This window comes from Rattus norvegicus, chromosome 14 (genome assembly GCF_036323735.1).
Source record: "Rattus norvegicus strain BN/NHsdMcwi chromosome 14, GRCr8, whole genome shotgun sequence".
Lineage (NCBI taxonomy): Eukaryota > Metazoa > Chordata > Mammalia > Rodentia > Muridae > Rattus > Rattus norvegicus.
Genome location: NC_086032.1, coordinates 25,944,439 through 25,956,530, shown reverse-complemented (window position 1 = coordinate 25,956,530; position 12,092 = coordinate 25,944,439).

The following is a 12,092-nucleotide window of genomic DNA, read 5'->3' as shown; positions in this document are numbered from 1 at the left end:
GAGCAACATAAATAATGAGCATTGAGCTCTGTGGAAGGAAAGCTTGATCATGAGTGCCAGAAGAATGGATTTACCCTGGACTAGTGGGTGAATACATGGCGCAGTTTGGCAAAATTGTCCTGCCAGTTGCATAATTACAACCTTCTTCATCTTCTTTTCTTTTCTTTTCCTTCCTTTTCTTTCTTTTCTTTTTTCTTCCTTCCTTTCTTTCTTTCTTTTTTTTGCTTGCTTGCTTTCTAATTATTTTGTTTCGTTTGTTTTTTGTTTTTATTGGAATTTTTAATTTACATTTCAAATATTATCCCCTTTCCTAGTTTCCTGTCCATAAACTCCCTATCCCTTCCCCCTCCCTTTGCTTCTAGGAGGGTGTTTCCCCTACCCAACCACCCACTCCTTCCCTCCTCCCACCATGGCATTCTCCTACACTGGGGGGGGGTCAAGCCTTGGCAGGACCAAGGGTTTCTCCTCCCATTGGTACCCAACAAGTCTATCCTCTGCTACATATGCAGCTGGAGCCAAGGGTCTGTCTTTGTGTACTCTTTGGATGGTGGTTTAGTTCCTGGGAGCTCTGGTTGTTGGTATTGTTGTTCTTATGGGGCTGCAAACCCCTTCAGCTCCTTCAATCCTTTAACTCCTCCAGTGGGGACCCTGCTCTCAGGTCAATGGTTGGCTGTGAGCTTCTGCCTCTGTCATTGTCAGAGCCTCGCAAGAAGCAGCTATGTCAGGCTCCTGTTAACAAGCACTTCTTGGCATCAGCAATAATATCTGGGTTTGGTGGCTGTATGTATATGGGCTGGATTCCCCGGTGGGACAGGCTCTGAACGGCCATTCCTTCAGTCTCTGCTCCAAACTTTGTCTTCATATCTCCTCCTATGAATTTTTGTTCTCCCTTTTAAGAAGTACTGAAGAATCCGCACTTTGGTATTCCTTCTTTTTGAGATTCATGTGGTCTGTGGATTGTATCTTGGGTAATCCAAGCTTTTGGGTAATATCCACTTATCAGTGAAGCATACCATGTAGGATTTTTTGTTTTGTTTTGTTTTCTCTCATTTTGTTTTTGTGATTGGATTATCTCACATTGGATGGTATCTTCTATTTCCATCCATCCATTTGCCTATGAATTTCATGAATTCATTGCTTTTAATAGCTGAGTAGTACTCTATTGTGTAAATATACCTATTCCTCTGTTGAAAGTTCTTTTCAGCTTCTGGCTATTGTAAATAAGGCTGCTATAAACATAGTGGAGCATGTGTCCTTGTTGTATGTTGGAGCATCTTTTGGGTGTATACCCAGGAGTGGTATAGCTGAGTCCTCAGGTAGTGAAATGTCCAATTTTCCAAGGAACCTCCAGACTGATTTCCAGAGTGATTGTACCAGATTTCAATCTCACCAACAATGGAGGAGTGTTCCTCTTTCTCCACAGCCTTGCCAGCATCTGTTGTTACCTGAGTTTTTTTTTATATACTTTGTAAACACTCCCTCTCTCACCTTTTTTTTTTTACATTTTTTTTATTAACTTGAGTATTTCTTATATACATTTCGAGTGTTATTCCCTATCCCGGTTTCTAGGCAAACATCCCCCTTCCCCCTCCCCTTCCTTATGGGTGTTCCCCTCTCCATCCTCCCCCCATTGCCGCCCTTCCCCCAACAATCTAGTTCACTGGGGTTTCAGTCTTAGCAGGACCCAGGGCTTCCCCTTCCACTGCTGCTCTTACTAGGATATTCATTGCTACCTATGAGGTCAGAGTCCAGGATCAGTCCATGTATAGTCTTTAGGTAGTGGCTTAGTCCCTGGAAGCTCTGGTTGCTTGGCATTGTTGTACATATGGGGTCTCCCTTCAAGCACTTCCAGTGCTTTCTCTGATTCCTTCAACGGGGGTCCTATTCTCAGTTCAGTGGTTTGCTGCAGGCATTCGCCTATGTGTTTGCTGTATTCTGGCTGTGTCTCTCAGGAGCGATCTACATCCAGCTCCTGGCGGCCTGCACTTCTTTGCTTCATCCATCTTATCTAATTGGATGGCTGTATATGTATGAGCCACATGTGGGGCAGGCTCTGAATGGGTGTTCCTTCTGTGTCTGTTTTAATCTTTGCCTCTCTATTCCCTGCCAAGGGTATTCTTGTTACCCTTTTAAAGAAGGAGTGAAGCATTCACATTTTGATCATCCCTCTTGAGTTTCATTTGCTCTAGGCATCAAGGGTAATTCAAGCATTTGGGCTAATAGCCACTTATCAATGAGTGCATACCATGTGTGTTTTTCTGTGATTGGGTTACCTCACTCAGGATGATATTTTCCAGTCCCAACCATTTGCCTACGAATTTCATAAAGTCATTGTTTTTGATAGCTGAGTAATATTCCATTGTGTAGATGTACCACATTTTCTGTATCCATTCCTCTGTTGAAGGGCATCTGGGTTCTTTCCAGCTTTTGGCTATTATAAATAAGGCTGCAATGAACATAGTGGAGCACGTGTCTTTTTTATATGTTGGGACATCTTTTGGGTATATGCCCAAGAGATGTATAGCTGGATCCTCAGACAGTTCAATGTCCAATTTTTTGAGGAACCTCCAGACTGATTTCCAGAATGGTTGTACCAGTCTGCAATCCCACCAACAATGGAGGAGTGTTCCTCTTTCTCCGCATCCTGGCCAGCATCTGCTGTCACCTGAGTTTTTGGTCTTAGCCATTCTCACTGGTGTGAGGTGAAATCTCAGGGTTGTTTTGATTTGCATTTCCCTTATGACTAAAGATGTTGAACATTTCCTTAGGTGCTTCTCAGCCATTCGGCATTCCTCAGCTGTGAATTCTTTGTTTAGCTCTGAACCCCATTTTTTAATAGGGTTATTTGTCTCCCTGCGGTCTAACTTCTTGAGTTCTTTGTATATTTTGGATATAAGGCCTCTATCTGTTGTAGGATTGGTAAAGATCTTTTCCCAATCTGCTGGTTGCCGATTTGTCCTAACCACAGTGTCCTTTGCCTTACAGAAGCTTTGCAGTTTTATGAGATCCCATTTGTCGATTCTTGATCTTAGAGCATAAGCCATTGGTGTTTTGTTCAGGAAATTTTTTCCAGTGCCCATGTGTTCCAGATGCTTCCCTAGTTTTTCTTCTATTAGTTTGGTCTTCACTCTCTTCTATACCTATTATCCTTAGGTTTGATCTTCTCATTGAGTCCTGGATTTCCTGTATGTTTTGGACCAGTAGCTTTTTCTGCTTTACATTATCTTTGACATTTGAGTCAATTTTTTCTATGGAATCTTCTGCTCCTGAGATTCTCTTCCATCTCTTGTATTCTGTTGGTGAAGCTCGTATCTACAGCTCCTTGTCTCTTCTTTTGGTTTTCTATATCCAGGGTTGTTTCCATGTGTTCTTTCTTGATTGCTTCTATTTCCATTTTTAATTCCTTCAACTGTTTGATTGTGTTTTCCTGGAATTCTTTCAGGGATTTTTGTGTCTCCTCTCTATGGGCTTCTACTTGTTTAATTATGTTTTCCTGGAATTCTTTCAGGGATTTTTGTGATTCCTCTGTGTAGGCTTCTACTTGTTCTCTAAGGGAGTTCTTCACTTCTTTCTTGAAGTCCTCCAGCATCATTATCAAATATGATTTTGTAACTAGATCTTGCTTTTCTGGTGTGTTTGGATATTCCGTGTTTGCTTTGGTGGGAGAATTGGGCTCCGATGATGCCATGTAGTCTTGGTTTCTGTTGCTTGGTTTCCTGCGCTTGCCTCTCACCATTAGATTATCTCTAGTGTTACTTTGTTCTGCTATTTCTGACAGTGGCTAGACTGCCCTATAAGCCTGTGTGTCAGGAGTGCTGTAGACCTGTTTTCCTGTTTTCCTTCAGTCAGTTATGGGGAGAGAGTGTTCTGCTTTCGGGCGTGTAGTTTTTCCTATCTACAGGCCTTCAGCTCTTCCTGTGGGCCTGTGTCTGGTGTTCACCAGGCAGGTCACTTGCAACAGAAAAGTTGGTCTTACCTGTGGTCCCAAGGCTCAAGTTTGCTCATGGGGTGCTGCCTACGAGCGTTCTGTGGCAGCAGCAACCAGGAAGATCTGCGCCGCCGTTTCAGGGAGCCTTCGTGCACCAGGGTTCCAGATGGCGTTTGGTGTTTTCCTCTGGCGTCAGAGATGTGTGCAGAGTGCAGTCTCTTTTGGTTTCCCAGGCGTGTCTGCCTCTCTGTAGGTTTAGCTCTCCCTCCCACGGGATTTGGGTGCAGAGAACTGTTTATCTGGTCTGTCCCTTCAGGTTCTGGCGGTGTCTCAGGCACAGGGGTCCTGCTGCTCCTGGGCCCACGGGAACCCTGAGGCCATATACAGTTTCCTCTTGGGCCAGGGATGTTGGCAGGGGTGGGCAGTGTTGGTGGTCTCTCCCGCTCTGCAGCCTCAGGAGTGCCCACCTGACCAGGCGGTGAGGTCTCTCTCCCACGGGGTTTGGGAGCAGAGCTCACCTGAGTTTTTTATCTTAGCCATTCTGATTGGTGTGAGGTGGAATCTTAGGTTTGTTGTGATTTGCATTTCCCCAATGACTAAGGAAGGATCTGAACATTTTCTTGATGCCCCTCATCCATTCGGTATTCTTCAGCTCAGATTCTTTGTTTAGCTCTCTAAACCATTTTTAGTAGGGTCATTTCTCTCTCTGGAGTCTAATTGCCTGAGTTCTTTCTATATTTTGGATATTAGCCCTCTATTAGATTTAGGATTAGTGATATGTGTTAACATAACTTTGACTTGAATGAGTTATTTTTTTCAGAATTTAATTTATTGGAAGTATAATTTTGAAATAATAGTTATTCCCATGTCTTTTATAACAATATATACAACACCTCACTTAAAAGACATATATGAGGATGATACTTTTACATTGAATTGCCAGGTATATTTACCTTTTAATCTTGTAAAATAAAACAGCGTAGCACAGCACTTCTAGTAAGCTTACCTATTTTGGAAAATAATACATGTTAAGATGTTGGAAAGTTTCCTGATGTTAGTACTAATTTATTTTTTTGAATGCTAACAATATTTTTATGAATGAATTGCTTGTCAGTCGTGTTACATAGACAACACTTAGCTCTTTAAAAACACTAAAAGCTAATTAAGTCCTTAGCCTATCTATTGTTTCTTGACCTATCACTTGTAAGGATAGAAAGTAGGACTATTTGAAGTAAGAAAAAATACCTAAACAGGAAGTAGTGGGTGCTTGTGTATGTGTATGTTTAAACTAAATTGTGCTGATGATAATAGCTAGTTTCATTTTCTATTGTATTTAGCAGACAATACCTCATTTCCATGAGGTGCTTTGAAAGACATTAGGTAAATGACACTCCAGTAATAATGCAAAAGTCAATGAAAAAGTCAATGAGTCTGACATTATGCTAAACTCTTAGACATATGTTGTAAGTTATGATATTTTCACTAAATTGATGAATTATGTATCATCATCAACTCACAGAAATGGGTATTAGACATCTCACATGATAAAAACACTTAGGAGATATCTGGCCATGATTTACGAACAACATCCAATAGATAAAATCTAGTTCTTCTAAAGTCAAGTACTGTAACATTTCTTTTACAAAATATTCCTGAACATTTAAAATCAATCGTACAATAATTAGTTTATAGCTGCAATATTAATGTCATAAACTGATGATCTTGGCTGGAATGCAATGATAAGATAGGATATGAAAATTAAAATAGGTATTATATCCTAGTGTGCATAAGAAATAGAAGGAACAAGATTTAGATTGCATTTCACATTGTGTAGTTAATATTAATTTTGAGTAGTTCAGAAGGTTATTTACTTTTGCAAAATATGTTTTTATCAAAATAAAATGTGAACTGATACACTTTTATTTTTTTCTCCTACATATTATTGGTGTTTGCCTGTCATTTTTAATCACTTCCTAATGATGCTAGTGAGTAGACTTCAATTATTGTCAGAAATACATAGCAATATTGAGAATTATCTAGTACATCAAAGACAACTGGGTGAGTCAACATGTATTCACATACTTTCTGGCTATATCTTAGTGGAAAATGTAATATTTGGAGAAAGTGCTATACAGATGGAATATGTATGTTGGTCAAATAAGACACCATTTCTGGCAGAATAGAAAAAATACTATCTCAAATATTAAGTCAATATTAACGTGTATACATAAAATCCTAGAATCTTAAATGTCATTGATTTATTATAATGCACTCAATTGATCCAATATTCAAGGTTATGGATATCAGTCATTTTGCTTAGTAATATAGAATGTCCTATTCTGAGCAGATACTTTCTGATTCTGTGTAGAAAATGTAATCACATTCCACATTTTGTGTACCTTTTATGAAGAAACACAGGTGTAGCCATTTCCTTTGTTAAATTGATAAAAAAAATTGCACATATCCACAGAGAGAAATCCATTGCATTTTATTACGGTTTGTGATTTTCCTACATGAGCCTTTGAAAATTATATTTATATCGCTTTCTCCAAGAAATGTCTATCAGAGCTTTCATCCGAAGAAGAAAAAGGGATAGGAAATGTACTATTCAAAATTGCAGACATATTCAACAAGAAATTGATAGTTTTCTCAGTCTAGACTTCTGGGAATAGAGAAGAAACACATCTTACAATGCTCTTTCTTTGAAACACACTTGGGTAGCTTAGGAATGTGGCTTTCCTTACTCTTCACTTCCTGGAACAATAATTTGTCTATGATTTAGAAGTATATGTACCAAGTCACCAGCATTTCACTTCTGCTCCAAAGTTCTAAGTTTACTTTTTCAAATGGTTGCAAGTTACTTTCAAGACATAATAAACAAAACCAAATAAAGGCACTGTATACTAATTCAGCAGATGGCAATTTTGGATAAAATGTTTTTAAGATAGATAATAAAATACCTTTAAAATGTTAATCAATGTAAACAATAGTAATTTTTTATTTGATTTGTCAATTGTTTTATGTTTACCCTGGTGCTACTCTTTCTTAGAAATTGGTTACTACTTTTTATAGGGAGTCACTGTTGAACTTGCTTGGAGTTTCAAGGAAGACCTGAACTTTAAACTTGGAGAAATTCTCTAAAAATTTTATTAGGTACCTCATGATCTTCTGTGTTGTGTGGTGGAGTTTCAGAGTGAGGGACAAACTTGAGTGAATGAATGTCTTCCCAAGTTTCATTCATTAAAGTCTTGAGCCACAGGGTAGTAATACTGCATATTAGTGAATCTTCAGGATTTTGAATCTAACAAAGGACTTTAAGTCCTTCAAAATTATGTTGCCAAAGAGAATGTAGAGCTCTGCTCTAATTCTCCCTTGTCATTTGTTACCTGATATGGGATTACTGGTTTCTAGAGAACAACTTCCACAGTGATGTATGGACCTTGGCACAGGTATAAACGTTTGAGACCTTGAATTTTTTGTTGGAACCTAGAAAACTCTGAGATGAAAACAGAAAGAATATTTTTGTGAAGTTAATTGGTCAGGAAGATATTACAACAGTGTAAATCTGAATAATGCACAACATAAAGAAGTTTGGTTTTGATTTTTACTACATCAATACATCGTGCTTCATTTACTCACACTTACCAATGATAATATTAAAGTATGAGCAAGTAACTATGTAAATTATAAAAATAAACTCGAAGTAGGTACAAAATAATAATATAATATTCTTAGGACACACACTGTGGAATCTTCCACATCAGTTCCAGTGTGTCATGACCAAGTCTTATGTCTGAACATGTAGTAGCTTCAGCAATATAGTTTCAATCTTCAAGTTCTTGAATGCAGCTAAGGCCAATAGCAACAGCCTAAAGTGTTTGTGGATTCTTTCCAACTCCTGGCCAAGAATTTGAAGAGAAGTTTCCTATTCCCAAAATTGACATAAGATTTTGGATAGACTGTGGCTTTTACAAAAGCATTGTCATTCCATAACAAGTACATCCCATTAAAAAATTATGAGTATATATGAGTATACACACCCACATATATGTGTGCATATACAAATGTCTATTTATTATATTTAAATGTAAATATACATTTAGTGTATACTTAAATATAACTATATCTTTAAATAAAATATAAAATAAATATATTTAAAGTATGCTGTTAAATAATATGCTATTTTGTTTAGGAAAGTTAGCCAATACAGACCAAATATATTAAAAAGTTTCATGCTGACTAAATATCTCCAGATGACAATCCGAAACCACAATGAACAGCCATCATAAGATCTTCTGACTCCAAGGGAAGGTCAAAATTTACATTTCCAAGGTCTCTGAGTTCTCATTGTCATTCAGAAATTTAAACATCCTTCTAGCTTCAGAGTCTTACTCTTGGAAGCTGAAAGTAAGAATCAAATGCTCTTTAAATTTCAATAGCTTGGTCTATGTATGTAATTGGCTGCTCATTAAAGAACGCATAAACAGAATTTTTATACCTTCTTAGTGCTCATAAGTGAGCTGATATTACAGGTGACTGTTGGAATCAAGGTTCTTCTGTATAATGACCTCCTATTTATTTAAGAAAGTAAGACAAGATGCAGGGTTAGTGTAAGGTGCATATGTCACCATTATTAAAGCTAAATGATTTTTCCCTCTAGTAGCAGCGAATGGCATTTAAAATATTTAAACAACTGTTGTTATTTGAAATGTCTCCGGCCTTTTAACCCAGTAAAAATAATATAATCATCTTCATAAAAATTGCAACTTGGCCACTTGAAAAATTTAACTTTTCTTTAAAAGATACTTTTTTTTTGTATCTTAAATGACACAGCGATTAAAAATCTTGTGTATGCTACCTAAAGACTATACATGGACTGACCCTGGACTCTGACCCCATAGGTAGCAATGAATATCCTAGTAAGAGCACCAGTGGAAGGGGAAGCCCTGGGTCCTGCTAAGACTGAACCCCCAGTGAACTAGACTATGAGGGGGAGGGCGGCAATGGGGGGAGGGTTGGGAGGGGAACACCCATAAAGAAGGGGAGGGGGGAGGGGGATGTTTGCCCGGAAACCGGGAAAGGGAATAACACTCGAAATGTATATAAGAAATACTCAAGTTAATAAAAAAAAAATAAATAAAAAAAAAGATTCTCATTACCTAGATATCTGCTAAAGAACTCCAAAAAAAAAAAAAAAAAATCTTGTGTATGTACTATGCTTTTCTATTTGTTCTCTTCTGAATAAAAGAATTGATTTATGTGAGACATAAGAAAATGTGAAAACATTTAAAGTTCCAATAAAAATAAAGACCCTGGTTTATTGGACAGATATGATCATGAAAGTTATTAGTAATATACCTATTTTAACTAAGAAAATATATATATTAATGTTTTAAGCTTTAATATGTTAAAATAAGATTTATATTATCAATTAATTTTTAGCACATATAACTGGAGATTTCCTAAAGCATTGTGAATCTAATTTTTATTATTAGAAAAATTCACTTGAAGTTAAATGATGACGGGTCTCCCGATAATAGTAAATGTTCATTCTACTTCTAATTTCCTTATCACGGTGTGATATTTAGAACAAACACTTAATATATACAGGTATTTTTCTCTGAGATATTATATTTATGTGGATATGGCTCAGCAGTTGTGTGCCCACTAATATTTCAGGAGACTGGAGAGGAGGGCCTGAGTGCAGAGAATTGCTTACGATACTAGCTATCGCGGAATCTGATGCCTTGACCTCAGGAAGTACTTGCATGCATGTGGACATAAGCATGCACGTACACACTTAAGTAAATAAGATAAATATAATGAAAGACTATTACTAGTATAGATCACGATTTCTACTTTTGCCATTTTCTTTTATGCCTGCACATCATTACATCTAGAAATCCCAATATATTGGCTTATTTATGAAAGAAAAGATAAATCTACTTCAGTAGCCTTCGTGACTAATTTAGAAAGCAATTCAACCACTTAACAAACTTTCATACAGATACCTTAGTCTCTAATATTTTATGTTAGAAATCAGTAAATAACTATGAACCATTTAAACCCTGGAGACCCCTTAGAAACAGTATCATTCAACAATCAAAACTATTATTAAATGTGTCTTTTACACTAGTTTCTATTATTTTTCAATATCTAAATCAGTGAGCTAGAAACACCTTTATTTACAAGGTTTAATCATCCTAAAACATTCAGTAGTCATTCAAATTTAGCCATTATAAGGATTAATATTTCATGTTACACATCTCATCTCTGTATAAAATTCAATGTATGTAGTTTCGAACCTCCTTCATATTCATTTACACAGTGTCTACCTGGTATGTGTTTATGCTTGAGTGCATTTGCTGAAACTGATGATGTTTTAAAAATATAGAGCAACTGTATTATGGAATGTCAAACTCTGCCTTTGAACAAGTTGGTGGTCATCAGGAGTCTCAGACATGTGCCTTCTCCTTTGATTCAACATTTCCAGGCTATTGAACTCACATGAGCAGCTATTTCAAACCTTTTACCCATTTGTAAATTGTGAAGAAATATGTTTTCGAATAACCTCTCTCTTTCCCTCTTTCTCCTCTACACTTAAATTCACAATACCCAGGCCTCACATCTCAAGTTGTCAAATAGTAAAAGTGCTTTCCCCAACACCAGACTTTATTTTCTAGAACCCTTTATTTTCTATACTGGGATGCTGTGTTTGCACATCAATGCCAGTATTATTTTATTAACTATGTTAAATCTGCACGAGATTTTTAAATAAACATACTTAATAAATTTAATACGAATATTCCATTTAATAAAATTAAGTTATAATAATGGGGTTATTTAATATATGGAAAGGAAGGGTTTTTTTTATATGGACAGTACTGGTTTTACAATATATGGAACCATTTTGTTCTGAACATCCATGTGAGGGTATACCTTAATCTGTTTCTACAAAGATCTTAAGAGATGGAAAGAAGAGAAAAAACTGGTCACTGATGAATGTTTCAGTGTGAGACTACTTCCACGGTAAGGAACAAATCCAGACCCCTGTTTCCCTGCTCCTCACTCGGAGGTTACAGTCAGGCCTGGACTCAAACAGGGGCTCTCAGGAGTCAACAGGTCCTTAGACTAATAACTGCTCTCCACCTCTTCCTGGACAGATCACTGGACAAGGAGCAGTATCAAGCCAAAAAATCATCTTTGTACATCTTTGGAATGTAACAAAAATGGAAACAAATTCACTTGAACACATGTACTATTTTTTTTAAAACAAAATAATCATGTAATTGATGTGATGATATTAGCCTCAAGGTAAGTTATTAGGCAACATTTATTACTTGATGTCAAGGTGGTATATTCTATAATAGAAGTATACTCCAAAGAGGAATTTTGAATTTGTATACATGGAAAGACATGGTGTTTAATTTCATTCAGCTTTCCAGAGTGATAATATGAAAAACACTGAGATTTGGAAATAATTAATTCCATTACTCCAATCCTATCTTGAAGATGTGTTAGAATTTGAGACAGGAATAAAATATATTTTAAAATCTGGCATTTGGTAATCATGGCTTAAAATGTGTAACAATTTTTCTCAAAAGCAGACTTACAACATTAAATCATAGAGTTGCCATAAAGCCAGTATGAGAAAATGTACATGTTATCATTATGATTTAAATTAGAATACTTTTATCTATTAATATTTAGTGTTTACTTGTAATAGTTAGGATTATTTGAAATATCAACTTTATTAATAATCAAGGTTTATTCCAGATAGAAGTAGATAATTAAATAGTAGATCAGAAGAGGGTTTCAGATTCTTGGACCTGGAATTAAAGGCAATAGTTAGCCAACTATTGTGGGTGCTTGGAGCCAATATCAGGCTCTGGATCTGTTGGATCTTCCTTTAACTGCTGAGCCATTTACCCAGAACAATGAAAAAATTCTATGAAGAAGGAGAAAAATTGTTACCCTGAAGACATTTACAATACAATTATACAACTTAAAAACCAATAACCAAATTAGACACTATCAGTTTATTTTCAATTAAATTTCCACATCTAAACAAGTTCCTTGAAAACACAACTAAATTAAATTGGTATTGAATCTGGCACATACTATATTTAGTTTAAGAGTTAGATCAATGAGTTCTTTTCCATTG